Consider the following 728-nt stretch of genomic DNA (forward strand, 5'->3'; position numbering starts at 1 on the left):
ATTATATATATATAAAACAAAGTATTTAAATCTTTATTAACTTATCCTAATAAAATTATCAAATACTTTGATATACACATAATTATTTTTGCATGTTTTAAAATGTAAGTAATTGAAAGAATGGTTATTCACAGCACCCCGTGTTACTCAGAGCGCATACTGTACCAGACACGGCCACAAGGGGAAGCACCGGAGTTGTTCAGGAGGAAAGGGAGAAATGTGGGCAAGAGAGAACCTGAGCTGCGGTTTCTGGGACCTAGAGCTGTCTTAATTTCTGGTATTTGGGACTTCGATGTTCAAAGTAGAAGGATAGTGGTCTGGAGTATAAGAGCTAACTAAAGGAGGTAGTTGGGAAATATGGTTTGGGATTGGTTGGTTTGCATTTAAAAGACGCATTATCTCTAGGAATTGGCTTACCCTGGGAGGGGCATTCTCTTCAGAATCATCAAGTTCCCAAATGTCAAAACATCAGAAGATACAGAAAATAAGAAGACATTATTAATAAAACTTAAAACATTATTTAGAGGCATAATCAGAAAAAAAATGAAAAAAGCAAAAGAAGTGCTTAAAACATAATATTATGAAATATTAATAGAATTACTTTAAAAATTATGTTACAAATGCCTTTTCCATATTTAGTAGCTAAACATTCAGTATTCTTTGCTTCATGGAAAAGAAACACAGTAAGTGTGCTCATAAGAGTGGAGCGGGTGGGAAGGGGTTGTTCT

The sequence above is a fragment of the Pteropus vampyrus genome, unplaced genomic scaffold, assembly GCF_000151845.1.
Source record: "Pteropus vampyrus isolate Shadow unplaced genomic scaffold, Pvam_2.0 Scaffold1, whole genome shotgun sequence".
Lineage (NCBI taxonomy): Eukaryota > Metazoa > Chordata > Mammalia > Chiroptera > Pteropodidae > Pteropus > Pteropus vampyrus.